Below are 15708 nucleotides of genomic sequence, written 5' to 3'. Positions count from 1 at the left end.
AATGTTAAGAATATACAACAGACAGACCGTATTCCGGACTGTAATCCAGCGCGAAACTTGGTGATTCGACCGCACCGACAGCTATCAGTTCGAGAACTGCCTGGCTTAGAACGCTCACTCTGGAGCTGTATTGACTGCTGGAACGAGGAGCTCTCTCTCTCTCTCTCTCTCTCTCTCTCTCTCTCTCTCTCTCTCTCTCTCTCTCTCTCTCTCTCTCTCTCTCTCTCTCTCTCTCTCTCTCTCTCTCTCTCTCTCTCTCTCTCTCTCTCTCTCTCTCTCTCGCGATCTCATTTCAGAAACATAATGTCATGGGTCATTGGACACCCCTTACGGCGGTTGTTGGCTTACAAATCGTGGCCACAAACACTCACGATGCAACCGATCAGCAGTACTTTCGCAGTTCCCCCCCCCCCCCCCCCCCCCTCCCCCGCCTCTCCATTCTTCCGGCGACAGATACCCGTTTCCTGGGGATGAGCTGCCCCCCCCCCCTCTCCGGCGCCCACCCACGGCAGGCACGTGCCCAAGGCCGGCCTAGGTTTTATAGAGTGGGCCCGGCCGACCGGCGGTGTTCAGTCCCGGCCGGAAACGGAAGCAGCCAACATGGTGAGTGACTGCGCGTGCCGCCGGGTGCCGGCACACTCGGGCTGCCGTCGGGTGCAGCGATGGGCTGCCGGGTGCAGCGATGGACCGCCGAGTGCTGTGGGGTACCCCTCGAGTGCCGCCGGGGTGCAGCCTGTGACGCCGGGGTGCCAGTGCGCTTCACGTGGAGGTGGTTTTGTGATTTCCGTCGAGCTTGCACAGGAAGCATCCTTTCTAAGCTATTTGACGATTCATCAGTATTGTCAGGCTTGCCCAAATGCGCTTCCTCCTAGTATATGCTAATTTGTGTGTTTTTAGATGTATATTTGTGCCAGTTCAGTTTACGTTTCACTTTTGATATTACTTGTAGCGCAGTTCTGATATTATTCGGGTCATAATGCTTAAGCTGTAAATTTTCTCCACTTGAATCCAAGATTTTCCCTATCAGTGATACATTCCCTCTTAAAAGATTAAATATATAAAATAAAATGCTGACGTTGACTGACACAATTTGGAAGCGTTACTATTCTGTTATGCCTGCCCCCTCACCCTGCATCCGACTCGATGTTTTAGTGGTATGCCTAACCCTGGTCTTAAAAGCCAGAAAGCCTCATGCTTTTCTTCGGAATAACTCCTGAACAATTTTTGGTGCAGTGCTGAAATACTGGGCATATTTGTACACAATTTTACGCATATTGTGACGTGTCGCAAATCTGACGTTTCTAGCGTCAAAAGCTCATGATCTACGACCTATTTCCCGACGTCATATCCGTAACATTTTGCTCAAAAGTGGCTAACAACGCCTATTTCTTACAAGTGGTGCACTATAGAGGTTCTTTGCACAATTTTTTCTTATACCTACAATTTTGAATTTGATTGTCGTCGTTCTGGTAGCTTTTGCAAGGCCAGGTAGTTCAAGATCAAGTAGCAAGCTTGTTCAAACTGACATTTTTGGCCAGATTGCCGCTTTAAAGTTCAAAGTCATAATGGCATACTGCACTTATCTTACAGCTTTGAAAGGCCTTTCTAACTCTGTTTGCTCGACTGGTGCTTTTTTGCTGTTGATATAGACGGTGGGGCCGGGGATGATGGTGAGTTCCACCTCTGAGGGCATTCAGAAAAAAGCAACATGATATGAACAGAGCAGGCTGGGCCAGTGTTCAGAGTTAATGTAAGCCATTTCTTAAAGTACTGGAAATATCAGCACTTCGCAAACACTACATTGTTAAGGATGTGAGGAAAGGGCGTAGCACAATGCAGCAACGTATGCTGGACATGGTCACCTTAGTTACTCTATCAAAAAACAAATGCTGAAAATATCATAGTCTTACGAAAAGGAAAATTCATACCGTCTGCGTCATACTGCACATGACGTCACACTAAACCAATCACAGACAAGCATCGGTTGTGGGTACCATAGGCCATTGGCTGTTGGAAGCATCGTCATGCAGTATCACGTGGCGTTGATATCTATTTCTGCCTGATCTGGTGTGAGGTTATCCGATAGAGAAAATGCGTTGGAGTACGGTAATTAAGCTGTTTAAGGCCGGTCAGGTCGTACAAAACTTAATATTGCCAACAACCTGGGCAATGCGATGGTAGCGTGCACTTCTTGGCGTACTTCGGTATGTTAGTTCGAAAGGCAATGCAAAGTTGAAACAGTTAATTTAACAAGGGCGCTAGGATCTCTCTTTGCTGCACAATCCGGCTGCGCCGGTGAAATAATCCCAAAAATCATGCTAGTCTTCCCACACAAAACCTTATGTAAGCTGAGCAACGTATGTTACCAGACAGCCAACTACTAAATGACTGAACGCTTAAACGCTGTGCAGTGACATGCCAATTGATTGTTCGGACTATGTGATCTACCTTAGGCATAAGAATGCGCAACCCATTTCACGGAAGCGGCATATATGTATTTTACCGCTGTCTGCAACATGGGATGACAGAGCATGAAAAGGCAAACGCTTCTTGTGTGACCGGGGATCAACACCAGTTTCCAGAACCGTCGCGTTACCCGCCGGCCAAAAAAATGAGCAATGGTGGATTATTGAAATATGGTAGCTCGATGTCATGGAAGCTCTATACGAATATTAGCCCATACAGACTCTCGTGAATTTATTGTGCTATCAAGTTTGTGACAACACTTTTTTCTCAAAAATTTGGGAGCCCTAAAAAAGAGATGCGTCACGCATGTTCATCACATACAGCAGGCATACTGAAAGGGCGCGTTAACACCAACACCCGGGCACCCGTCAGGTACTCAACAAAAATTTAGCTGCGGTAGCCGTCCTTCCGGTGGCGCCCGTCGAATGAGTGCTCCTACACCCCCCCCCCCCCCCTCCCTCCCACTGGCACCCACGGGCACCCACCAGGTCACGCACATTATCCCGCAAAGTCTTGAGGACGGGCTCGATACCCACTGAAGTCTCCCGTTGAGACCTGTGCTTCTTCTGGACCCGCCGCTGATTTTGCTTGCGTCACTCGGGCGCTCGAGTGATCTCTGCTCGGCTGATTGTTCCACGGTGGACGCCACCGCTGTTATGCTGAGCACTGGGGAATGCAGGACTTGCAAAATTCTACGACGGCTAAGCGCATTTCATTGATGTGAACAAGGAGGTCTCAGATTTCACCGCTGTGGAGAGGATGAATGCCGTTTCAACATAATTTATCTTGCCAGACGCCATTTGTGTCTCCTAGCCGCAGGACGCTGCAGGTGATTCTGTCTGTGTGTGCCTTGTGTCTTGTGTGAAAAAACAGTGTCTCGCACACTGCCCACAATACCAAGGCAGTTACACATATGACATAAATGCTGTCTAATTTCCAACTAATAATCGGTATTTATTATATTCATATCAGTAAGATAATCGGCAAATTACCAAACAAGACGGGTTTCGGCGGTCCAAGCTTGCTCCCGACACCCGACGTCTGGGTGGGATGGTCTGAATATTCTGGTAGAATATTCAGAATATGGTCTGGTAGAATAAGACCATAATCTGGTAGAATATTCTGAATATTCTGGTAGACCAGACCATATTCTATGGTCAGAATATGGTCTGGTAGAATAGCCGCGACTGGTGAATATATATATATATATATATATATATATATATATATATATATATATATATGTACAGTCAGGTTGCAGAGCTGGTCATATGGTTTTTGAAGAGCTGGTAAATTACGATGGAGGGGTTATACGTCGGTCTTGAAGAGATTGCGGCAGCTGAAATATTACTATGGTGTTGCATATTCATAGATTTGTGATTCACTGTTTTGCTTCATAAGGTATCCTTCTTTTGGCCATTTTTTTTTAGATCAAGCACTGGCAGGGGAGTGCCGATATTTCACTAGCTAATGATGTGTTTTGGAGTTGAAAATACTTTCAAATCGTAAATGGACGTGTTCTGAAGTCTCTGTCTAGGAAAAGAAACGTCAGAACACTTGTTGACAGATTCGAAGCCTATGCGCTGGAATATCGCTCACCGGATCTGTCAGATAATGGACCTTACACGCCAATCTGCGTTATATAGCTGTGACGTATATAATTTTGTATGTTGTTGAAGAAGCAGTGCCAAAAAGTTAAAACTTTATAAGCTATGCCCTGATTGTGGGCTGGTTGCCAAGACGGCAAAACTGCTAAGACATCCATGATACAAGATCGATAGCAGCTGATTTAAAATGACATTGACTATCTATGATTAGAAGCATTAAAATACAATGCCTCATTCGATGGCCAAAGCAAACCTTTTCATCCGAAACATGTCACGTTTATTACATATAATTTCCACTGCCGCTTTGGACAGATTACCGACACCGAACCGTCATCAGGATCGACTGATGGTTCGATAATGTGATGACGATACGCAGCTGGCGCATTTGAGCTCGCGGCGCCCGGCACAATGGCCCCCTCCGCGTGCTCTGTTGTAACGGAGCTCGCCCGAAGAGTCGGGTCGTGTAAGTAGGTTAAGTGCGGCGGGAAGCGAGGTGTTGGCCGCGCGCCGCCGCCGTCGGCCGCCGGCCCCCCTCAGCGTGCCCCGTCGTATATCACCGGACCGGGGTCCTTCGACCTCCACGGAGAGCCCGCGGCGATTTAGGCAAGTGACGCGTGATGAGTGTGGGTGACTGCTCGACTCAGCGGGTCTGTATGAGTCTATTAGTGAGATGAGGGATTCAAGGAAAGACGGGTGATTTAGTGTGACCGATGGGCTGGACTGCGGAGCTGTTTCAGCACGACTTTTTCAGCTGTCGTGTTGTGTTGGGCCTACAAAGGACAAAGCTTTGTTTTGTAAAAGATTTTGTCTCGCGGTTGTCGCATATTTATTAAAATTTCGGCCATGGGAAATTTTAATTGTTTTAAAATTTTTTTAAAAAAACAGATAACAGATAAAACTTCTGCTGCCGAAACAGATAAAACTTCTGCTGAATCCGATAACACCAGATCCGTGTTGTACACAACTGAAGAGCGGATGTTAAGAGTAACGCCAATGAATTATGGGTTATGTATGGCTAATGAAATAAACAGCAGCTTCTTGAAATGCTATAAAATGAGAAAGTAAAATAAAAAACTGCAGTCTTTTGAATTGCTTTGGGCTCATAAATTTGATTACAAAGTTTTCTCCTGCTACTGGTGCGCATTTACGTCCAGACGCACACAACGTTAAAAGTGCGGAACTAGCCCCCCTCGATTGGTAGGCCAAGACAAAAGTGTGCGCCAGACCCATGTGCTCCTTTACATTCCACTTCGACTGGCGCTTGTACCTACTGTGCTCCCAACCCATAGATAAATCACTTCGGCGCAAGTTATGCGACCGACACAGAAACCACTAACCGACCGAACCTTGAAATTGGCTGATCACCATAAACATAAAGCCTCGCCCCAAACACCGGAACTGTCTCGCCAATCGACGTCGCATGCCTAAGTAACCATGGCGACCGCCTTGCGAAATTGCCTGCTCCAGTTCCCCGGTCGGACCAATCACGGTCAAGGAAACGTGTCCGCAAATATTGCCCGGCGTAAGACGCCATCGCCTGGGGCGAAGGGTGGGGGTGCGAGGCTCTTGCGGTCTGAGGAGGGCACGCTCGGCACGCCCTGCCGGGCCGGGGTGGGAGATCTGTGTCACTTTGCGCGGACCTTGGGATCAGCGATTACGGACGCAGCTCGGCGCGGAGCGTGGGAGATGAGCGAGGCAGTCTCGCAGACGAGATGCAGATTCCCTCCGGCGGCTGCGCGGTGTTAACTGGGACGTCCGCTCTGCACAGCCGGTCAGCTGGCGCGGTGGAGAAGAGTGGTGACAGCAGGTGCGCAGCGGAAACTCGAATTGTTCGAGGCGTGAGCAAAATGGTCAACAACCAGTCCAGAAATGAGGGACGGAATGAAGGACTGGGGTTTTGCCAACCCCAGTCGTGGTTGGCAAAACCGCCACACAAGGTGGGCTTTTTATATGCTCCACTGAAAAGCAGCCATATACTTTGCTAAGAAATGAATTAGCTGTGGCCCCAGGCGCTCTGATTAGGTGATCATTGACAAATTTTCAGGCATCCAAGAGCACTCCTTTCCGTGCTTTCATTGCTGTCATAAAGCCCCGTTTGCTATCAGCTCGGTTCAGGCGCCTCAGCTGAAAATGCTATCAAACGCCCATATAATTTAGCCGCCATCCTCTGCATTACGGCGTCGCTGGAATATTGGACTCAATACATTGACAATCGGAAGCTATGCGACCACATCTTCTGCGATCGAGCGGTGCAAGTACTGAGCTGAAGACCGACCGACCCTCGCCAGACGCAACAGTCCGTCCGCTCCGAACGAGCAGCTAATCCCTGTCAAGGGTCAAAGTCGTCGGTCACAAAAACCCACCGCGATTGCAGGGCCGCGGCTCAAATGTGGCACTGATCGCCGGTCAACTGATCGGCCGCCAACAATAAGGTGCTTTGCCGTCGCGTCGCGCCAGTAAGGAGCGCTTTGTGCGCTGACGCAGGCCGAATCCGCCCCTACTGGTACTGCGGTTGCCGGGACGAGGCGAGTCAGCTTTCACGCACATCCACGGGTACTCGCCGCAAGCTGCGGCGTCGCACCAGTCGAGGTGAATGAAGGGATTTGATTGGCCCAGCTCTGAGCTGTTCCGAAGGGTCATCAGTTTCCTTGCTTTCAAGGGTAATACGTCTTTAATGTACCGCGATATTTTGACGTCAGAGGCGCGGCCGCCCACTGCGCGGAAGAAGGATGAGCCGTTGTTTTCCAGGCTTGTGTGAGCGGTGAACAGACAGTTTTTAATCCGTGTTTATTCAGTGGAGAGGATCAGCGCGCTAACAATCGGAGGCACTGGCAGCTGGGATATCTCTCGACCGTCCCGTCCCGTCCCGTCCCGTCCCGCCCCGTCCTGTGACACGTCCGTGACGGCAAGGCCCCACGGCCGGGAACGTGGAAAGCAGTTGTCGTAGCAAAGCTACGAAAACCTGAGCCCTCGATTAAAAAATGTCGGAAGCATACCTGCTACTATAAAACGTGGAGTGGTATGTGCCTCGCCCACCGGTCCCATGACTCCATCCGGCAATCATGCAGAGGCTGGCCTCGTGATATTCAGCAGCTATCAGGGGGTCACACGGACCTCGCCGGCTCAATCTCGCCAGTGGTTTGGACATATCAGAGTCGTTTTCAGCACCCCAGTTCCAGGCCGGTTCAAAACCATCAGCTTGTCTGGGGCCCCCGCAGCAAAGTGGACGGTGTCTCGAAGGCGCCGCGTTCAGGGCCCACGGCCGCCCCATTTACGGAGACGTCGGCCAGCTGAACACGGCGCCGTCTCCAGCGATGGTCCCGTCCCTGAGGGTGCAGTCCCTGAGGGTCCAGTCCCTGAGGGTGCAGTCAGGGGACGTCCAGTCCGGTGCAGTCCCTGAGGGTGCAGTCCCTGAGGGTGCAGTCCCTGAGGGTCCCGTCCCTGAGGGTGCAGTCAGGGGACGTCCAGTCTGGTGCAGTCCCTGAGGGTCCCGTCCCTAACAGTGCATTCAGGGAACCACCAGTCACAGTTACGGACGGGCATTTACAGAGGCCGGCGGTGCACGCCCCATAGGCTCGAGGCTGGTGCCCAGTCACTTGGATTCTCACTCACGTGACGTGCCAAGTTTGCTCGGGAAGAAGTGAACACCTAACACGGGGCGGCTGTTTCATGCGTGTATGGAGGTACGCATGACACGCTAAAGCAGCTAAGCAGCGTTATTTTGGTAACACGTCGGGACCAAGCTGTGGGATAATTCGGAGAGCTTGAATGGTGGGGTCAAAGTCAACACAACAGGCCAGGCCTGGCGAGGGCCTTGAACTCAACACCACTCGAATAATCAGTTGATAAGACTAAGTTTTGATAGAGGGAGAAAAAAGGAGAGAGACGTTTATACACATCATATATTTACGTTACACACATATATATATATATATATATATATATATATATATATATATATATATATATATATATTTAAATGGCCTATGTAGGCAGCAGATTATCTTCCATACAAGTGCATCTACGTCAATATCTTTAACTGCACTAATATATATATATATATATATATATATATATATATATATATATATGTATATATATATATACACGCATATATATATACATATATATATGTATATATATATATCTCCTCTCGCGATATCACCCGCTTAACGCGCGCGTGCCATGTTAGTACAACCTTTTATCAGACGATCACGTCGCAGCAGGCAAGGACGGGCGCAAATAGCCAAGAACATGACGTGCCCTAAACCCCGAGCGACACAGGGGCCGGAAGCGACCGCGGCAATCGGTCGAGTGTCGCGCTGTAACGCCACGCTCACCCTGCAGCCTTGGCCTTGTGGTGAGTAATCGCGCTTCGGGACCGCAGGGCTCCAGTTCCGGCGGTGTCGGAGCGGCCGGTGGCCGGTCCGCGGCGGGCTGTTCCGTTCTGCTGGCGGGGGGGGGGGGGGGGGGACGCGGTGTTGCCTTTGGCAGGGTCGATGGTCAGGAATGCCCCCAGGGAGTGGAAGCCGTGGGAAAGCGCGCGCTGAATGGCATTTGTTCACGCGGCGTCAGAGCTGCGTTCCCGCCGCGACGAAAGGTCTCGTCGTTGGGAAAATGAAGGAAAATAATTCGAGAACAAGGCTTTTGGTAGTCTTGTTTGCATCGTAGTTATGATGCATTAATATATCTTAGTCATCATGTATTATTTTTGTATTTATTTACGTAGTCTGTATCATCATGAATTTATTGCATGCATCGTAGTACTATTTTTTTCTTGCTAGTATTTGCAATCCGCTTGCGGCCGTGAACTGTCACTGGCCTCTGGACTGAACAGCGTGGGAAAACAGCAACTGTTTGGCCCGCGAACCCGCATGATTCAGACAACCTCCCGGCCTTCACATGGACAATATAATGCTTGACAAGTCATCATTACACTTAGGACGTGTTGCGGTCTTCCGTTTTACGGTAGCCGTTATTATTAGGACGTGGTAAGGTGCTGAAAATATTTTCTCGGGTGGGATTGTCTGGCACCTGCATCACACACAAAAGAATGTTTAGCTATATTGCGTAACGCTACCTCAAGTTGTTTACCTAAGTTGCTTTGCGCACTTATTTTGGCAGAGACGCAGACACAAGTTGGCAAACGCATGTCGATATGAGCAGGCAATGACGCTATTAAAACACTTGTGTTGCTGCTCGCAAGTAATTTGCTGGTTTCCTTTCCCTTCTGCCGCTAACAGCATATAATAGGGACTAAGTTCCCGCGAGTTATACAAAAAAATTAGGGCGCAGTAACTCGTTGAATCCCACGATACTCCAATAACAAACGCTCATCATCCAATAAAAAAGCGTTTCCATCTTCGTCTCGTTGGGTGTTGGTGGTAACCGCCTCCGGCGAAGCCGGTGACCTTACAGATAATTCCCCGATAATTCGACCTTGTGAGATATGGATTGTTCCGGCGGAGACAACCTCCAGTCATCACCACAGATCGATTACAGTTATTGTGGTTCCGTCGCTGTGGCCCGAGGCCGTGTACACACAACTGGCTATTACCTTCACTTTTTCTGTCACAATATTAACCTGGTATTGGTGCGAAGATGGGTCGGTCTGTTTGGGGTTAAGTGGACAGCCCGGGCTGGGTCTAACTTGGGCTGGACTTCCTTTGATCTGAGTACAGGACAAGTCAAAGGCCCTGATCCTACCTCCGCTAGCGCTGATACTTCGTGCGTTTGGAGCTTAATACAAATGACAATAAATACAACGTGATATGATAGAATACATAACTAAATTTGATATACAGGAGTTCCAATCAGGAGCGCATGAATATTTTAATGCAAGGCATTTTGAATACTGATGGTGACAATCATGACGCCGATAACAATGAATTACTCTCAAAATGCGACAAGATGACTAAGAAAAAAAGGACTAAGAAGTGCCAGAATGCAAAACACCATCTCAAAATTTCCGCTTCATTGCATCGAATCTTATAATGTGATTTGTCTTATCTGCTCTTCTTAAAAACAAATCCTCTGGTGACACAAATCGTGCGATGTTGGGACACACCCATTGTCCCCATTCAGGGGCGCGGGCAAGGGAGCACTGTGTGCCCTGAATAACTTCGTGGGACCGAGGATCGAAGGCCAGTTAAAAGGGCTGACCGTGTCGCAATAAGGACGACAGCTAGGGCTGGTCCCTCAAATGTCAGCCAGAGAGCCCCTTGCACTGATTGGGGGAGGGAGGAGCGGGAGGGGGAGGCCGATTGCGAGCTTCTATGTGGGCCAGAGACCATCAACGCCAGTCAGCCACGTGTCGGTCTGAGTCCTGACACCCATTGGTCCTGCAGAGACAAGACCGGGGCCCGCGCATTACGCTGGTTTGTGCCATATAAACAATGAGCGGCCTATTTGTCGGTCAGGGGCCCAAAGTGTGTGACAGATGCCCTGGGGGGGGGGGAGGGGGGCGTATCAGGCGCCCCGTGTCTGCGAGGGTCCCGAGCCAACCAGGGGCCCATTTTCTGAACGAGGACAGGGACGGGACCCCTGCGTTGATCGGGGGGGGGGGGGATGGGGGTCTCTTGGGTTGGCCGGGCCCTCTGATAATGAAAGGGCTTATTGGAACTTACGATGAGAGTCCACAATACGACAATGGAAAGGCTTCGTGCAAGTCTAAAGCCCCAGTACCGAACGAGAGGCCCTTTAACGAATTTCATCCAGGGGCCTGGTAAGTCGAACCAGCCTTCCTGCGCCGATCAGTGAGATGCCCTGGCGCTGTGACATTTTTGAGTCAACGTGGACCTTGAAGTGATTATTTCACTACCCATCTCGGAATTAGGGATCCGATTACTTGATTGAGAATTACCCCAGGCGTACATGGGCTGGCCAAATGAAAACAACTTTGGCCCCATTTCTGTTAACAATCATGATGAAATTCACGGGGTCCTTAAGATCTCTGTAGAACCGAGACAGACTTCGACAAATTGTCGTTTTTTCTTTCTGTTCATGTCGCTTTAGGAAACGTCAATTGAACCATTGTGCAAAGGAACAGCGCCGGCGGCTAAATCTATGCGGTCATTTATGCATTTTCTTAAGTTATTGACGTTCCAATGCGAACCGAATCGTGTATTCCGGTGGCTTTGACTTGTTTGAGAAAAAAGGCACAAAGATAAAACGAAAAAATCGTTTCTCTCGAAAACAACTAAAAAATCACGATAATTTCATTTTGCGGTCTGTTTGCAATTCCATTTCACGGTCCTCCACCAGCACGGAACCACGTGCAAATTCAGTGCCCTTTCTTTACCGGGACTTCGGCTGAGCCTCTCCCATTAGCGCTGCGAATGCCGAAGCCCAGGGCCTAAGGCCTGTCTTAATCGCATGAAGATTATAATTGTGCCTGCCTTGAACCTCAGCTCGCCTCCTGTGAGCAGCGGCGCCGGGAATGGCGCATGGTTATTTATCAGCGCGCCTCACTGCCGAGGTTGCTGGCGGCGCAGCGTCCCTCGACAGCTGCCACGGGGCTGGTATCACTGAAATGCTGAGTTGAAATGTAGACATTTCGATCATGGGTGACTATGACTGTTACGTCACAAACGACACCACTGTAGGGACAGTTTTACCGTGCCAACGCCTTGCGTTGCAACGTGAGCAGTCTCCCATACCAAAACCTCGCGCTGTTTATCAACCACGATACACGCCTTAGCTTCCGGCGTTGTCTTTCCGTAAGTCCGAGCTTCCGGCGCTGGTTTCTAACACGTCAAAACTTCCGGCGCTAGTTTATAATACGTCGAAACTTCCGGTGCTGGTTGCCAGTGGAAACTTTCGGTGCTGGTTTCCTGTCGAAATTTCCGCTGCTGGTTTCCAGTGCAATTTTCCTGTGCTGGATTCCAGTGAAAACTTCGGTGCTGGTTTCCAGTAAAAACTTCGGCGCTGGTTTCCAGTGTATGCCAGCCCTCAGTGTTTGTTTCCAATATGTCCGAACTTCATGCTGTATTATATCCTGAAGTAATTAATTTCCGGCATGCCTGTGCATTCCAGCGTGTCTTCACCTCCACTTGCCGTTCCCAGTTTGTCTGAACTTCGGCGATTTAGCTTTCGGAATGACTGCGCCGCCTGCGTTCATTACCAGCATGTTCAAGAACTTTGGACGCCGATTTTGACGATTTCTGTATGTTTGATGCGTATTTTGCACGTGCCATTGTACTCGGTGCTGTTCTCCTAAGGGATTTGTGACGGGTTCTCGTCATATGTGTCTGATCTTTTAGGGGGAATTGAGTTTCAGATGTTTCTGAGGGCTTACTAACACCTGAGTCTTCATGAGTTTCGGAATTGTTTGGGCCTGCTTCCAGCCTTTCTCGGTCAAAAGGCGGTACGCCTGATGGTGCTCTCTGCATGCGTATACATACCTCTGTGTGTATGCGTGCACATGCCATGCGCGTACATGTACATGCCTCCGTTGCTGAGTTTTAGCATTACGTTTTGCACGTGGCTAATTTGTCAGCGCTGTTCTCGTCGACAGAGGCGAAATCGGTCGGCACTAGCAGGCGTTCTGCTGACCTGTCTCCACCTCAGCTGCCAGGAGAGCGCAGAACGAGGGCCATTCCACGGCTTCCTGCCGCAGTACAAGCTCAGGTACGACAGCACGCCAGGGGCGCACCCACGGACAGGTTGGGGGGGGGGGGGGCTGGGGTATGATGGCACACGAGTGTCAGCCCGGTTTTACGTTTTGAGCAATGCGTTTGGATGCTAGTTTTGACAAGAAAGAGAAAAAGCATGGAGGGGGGGGGGGCTTGTTTTTGTTCTTTGTCAGTGAGGGGGGAATGTGGCCTCGCTGTCCTCCAATTGTCTTCGGCACACGTCTTTAGCTTCCACACTGGCGAAGAAGCCATCGCTGTAAATGTGTGGCTACGCATGGGGGATGTTGCATCTTTGAAACAATGCTCCGACAAATGCCATTGATTAACTTACCATCCATGATTGACCGACATAATTGCCATAACTTACTGGTATACATAAAGCAAGTGGACATTTATATTATCGCCTATATATCGATCCATAACCTAAAAAGATCTTAAACTCCTACCTCAGCGACAGAAGCCGAGCGGTCAGTTATTCTAAAACAAACGCAAACACTGACTGATAAACGGGGCAAAAATGGGTTGTGTCGCAATCACGACGAATTACAAAATGGCACAGCCGAGCGCAGCTGGTATACACACCGTTACACATTTGGTCAGCTTGTCATACTATACTCTATAAAAAAAGAAGTGCAACAACAACTTATCCTGTCATGCGACGCAATTTATCACAGGCTGGGACGGTTTGTCTCATTTGAAATGGTTTATTCAGAAGCCCTTTGCACAAAAGCAAGACTTGGTCGCCAAAACTGTGCTGCTACATATGAAGCTGAAGGCTACAGCTGTCAGCAGATATAATAGCATGTCCTCAGTAGTTACGGTAGAGGAGCGTTCAGAGCAAAACTTGATACAACTCCCCCAACTCTCCCCTACTTGGGGTATTTGACGATTGTATACGTCACAATTCACGACGAGGGGTCTATGTTAAACACAAAATTTGCAAAACCGTTTCATTTTGCGCACGCCATGAAGGGCGTCCGATCTCAAATGCAGGACGTCGCGCGTATTTATTGTCAGGTAAAACATTACTGAAATAGTCTTCAGATATACCGCTGTTTGAAATGCAATTCAATCTTCCACTCATTTGTGGCTTGTGGCAGTAAGACAGTTATCATTTAATCGCTGTCGAGGTCGCCCTTTGACCCCGCTTCCGTTGCCAGCCTCACATGGACGGAGGGACATCTGAGAAACTGGGGTGGCAATACCAATCATGAAGTCGGTTCTTTCCATGTGCCGCAGAAGGGTCAATGCTCAGCATTCTCGGAACGCTGAGGTGCCACGGCACCTACGGACCTCCGTTCCCACGCCCATGCAGTCTCGCACACCCTCTGACAGCGTGCCCTGTCCGCAGGGCCAACGCCCCGACAGGGGACGACCACCCGAACGACGACCAACCTAACCTAACCTAACCTAACCTAACCTAACCTAACCTAACCTAACCTAACCTAACCTAACCTAACCTAGGTGGTCCGTAGGTGCTACGGCACCTACGGACCTCCGTTCCCACGCCCATGCAGTTCTCGCACACCCTCTGACAGTGTGCCCTGTCCGCAGGGCCAACGCCCCCGGCCAGGGGACGACCACCCGAACGACGTGTACTACGAATCGCGACCAAAGCCGAAGCCGGTGCCGGACGGTTTCCAGATCCGCTATCCCAACTACAAGTTCGCCTTCGACATCCCGAAGGACCCGGAGCACTCGGTGTACGTCATCGCCGCCAAGAACGCCGCTGAACCGTCCGGGCATGGTCCACCAACGGACACCACGGACACCACGGACACCACGGACACCACCACCACGGCGATGAGGGCCACCAGGGCGATCAGGCGCACCACGCGACGACGGCCGCGCCGACAGTCAGCGTGAGCGCCGCGTCAGCATCGGACGGTACGGTGCTTGCCGTCTGTCGCGGCGGTGCTGCCCCCTGCGCCAACGATGGCGGCGCGGCCGCGGCCGCTGGTGAGCGTGGCCGGTGCGACGGTGCTGCCAGCCGCCCCGACTGCAGCGGCGACAGCCGCGAGCACGGCAGGACCGGAGCACAGGAGCACGATGGGGATGGTGGGGGCTACGCCCACCGCGGCGGCGTCACCGCCGCCCAGTCTGCCGCCGACGGCCGCATCACCGGGCTCGACGGTCCGAGCCCCGCCCACAATGGCAGGAGCTCCGCCCACGGCGGGTGGCGCTCCGCGCTCAACTGGCGGCACTGTGCCCCCGATGGGACGGACCTTGCCGCCGCGTCCTTTCAGGCCACCGTTTCCGGTGACGGGTCGTTTCCGGCGGCCGCCGAGCGGCCCGCGCGTCCCCCGACCCCACCCCTCGTTTGCCCCGCCCCACCCCTCGTTCGCCCCACCCCGTCCCTCGTTCGCCCCGCCCCGTCCCTCGCTCACCCCGCCCCGCTTGCGCGCGCCGAGGCCGCACTCACCCGTGCAGGCTCCGCCCACGGTCCAACCGACGGGCAGCGTGCCGCCAACGCCATCTGTGTTCGACCGGCTGAAGGCGAACCGCCGGAAGTACCCGGCTGAGCAGTATCGGGTATTCCCCGGCGGTTATGTCAGACTTTCAACATATTCGTCGCTATCAGGATGAGCTGTGTGAGTATTGTTTATAAGCCGGTAACAGCACCATGATAATCACTACTTCTGGCTACTTGCGAATTGGCGGTCATCGGAGGCCTTCTGATGACCTTGGTCTAATGGCGGTCGTCTGAGACCTGTCACCCGGCCTGTTCATGAACACGATCCGTGCGTACAATCAAGTTAGGTTGTCAGTCACGTCAGCTGGTCATTTGCTGACTGGTATTCGGAGTAAGTTAATATGGTCCGCTCATAATATTTATACTTGTATCTCCACACGAACAATTCCGTAGTATATCCCCTAAGGGCCTCACCGGTCTGAACTAATGCAATAACACATGTGTTTTCAAAGTCATATGATGGGTGCAACATGTCACTAGCGTCGCAAAATATTTGTGAAGCGACTGACTGATCGTGCGGTACGTTTCA

The 15708-nt window shown here is 50.9% G+C and overlaps 1 long non-coding RNA gene across 1 annotated transcript; it reads left to right on the top strand.

Annotated features, from left to right (window-relative positions):
* The first annotated feature begins 563 nt into the window (after positions 1-563).
* Positions 564-14147, top strand: LOC119094443 (uncharacterized). The gene is made up of 3 exons (XR_005093766.1): positions 564-603; positions 12589-12701; positions 14058-14147. It is a non-coding gene; the product is annotated as an uncharacterized LOC119094443 (long non-coding RNA).
* The last annotated feature ends 1561 nt before the right edge of the window (positions 14148-15708 follow it).

Source organism: Pollicipes pollicipes, unplaced genomic scaffold (assembly GCF_011947565.3).
Source record: "Pollicipes pollicipes isolate AB1234 unplaced genomic scaffold, Ppol_2.1 Scaffold_1600;HRSCAF=1878_pilon_pilon_pilon, whole genome shotgun sequence".
In the NCBI taxonomy this organism is placed as follows: Eukaryota; Metazoa; Arthropoda; class Thecostraca; order Pollicipedomorpha; family Pollicipedidae; genus Pollicipes; species Pollicipes pollicipes.
The sequence above is the reverse complement of the archived record's forward strand: the minus strand, read 5'-3'. Positions and strand labels throughout refer to the sequence as shown.